Consider the following 685-nt stretch of genomic DNA (forward strand, 5'->3'; position numbering starts at 1 on the left):
GGTCGGAACCTACTCGACAGCTCTTAACAGCAATTCATCTTTTTTTAAAAAAATGTGTGAGTATGTTTAAGATGCTTCTTCTGTAATCGATTTTTTTTGTTTTTTGTTTTTTTTTTTTGGCTTCTTCGGGGCACCAGGAGCTGTTAAAAACCATTTGCATAGGATGAATGTAAAGATAATGTTCACCCATGTAAACTAACACATAATTCACAATAAAAACTTAAAAAAAACAACACACTTGCAACAGCTTTTGATTCTTGTTTAGAATCTCAAGATTCCCAGATTCACTCCTCCTCCCCTTCCACCCATAGCTTGTCACTAGCTTCACTAGCTTTGTTTCTGGATTGTAGGATATTAGATTTTCTTCCATCCCTTTTCAAGATATCTTCTCAGAAGCAAGACTCACCGAGTTTTTGTTGTTTTATCTTTGGAAAGTTCCCTATTTCTTGTGATTAAAGCAATGTAAGGAACATTGTGTTTTAGGCAGGCTCTCGTCATTTTGTAGAGCTCTGGTAGCGTAGTGGTTACGAATTGGGCTGCAAACTACAAGGTCAGCAGTTCGAAACTACCAGCTGTTCCACGGGAGAAAGATGAGGCTTTCAGTTCTCGTAAAGATTTACAGCCTCGGAAACCCTGCATGCACTGCTCCTCCTCACAAAATGATTTCTTATTGGTGGTGTTGTTC

Source organism: Chrysochloris asiatica, unplaced genomic scaffold (assembly GCF_000296735.1).
Source record: "Chrysochloris asiatica unplaced genomic scaffold, ChrAsi1.0 scaffold00052, whole genome shotgun sequence".
Classification (NCBI taxonomy): domain Eukaryota; kingdom Metazoa; phylum Chordata; class Mammalia; order Afrosoricida; family Chrysochloridae; genus Chrysochloris; species Chrysochloris asiatica.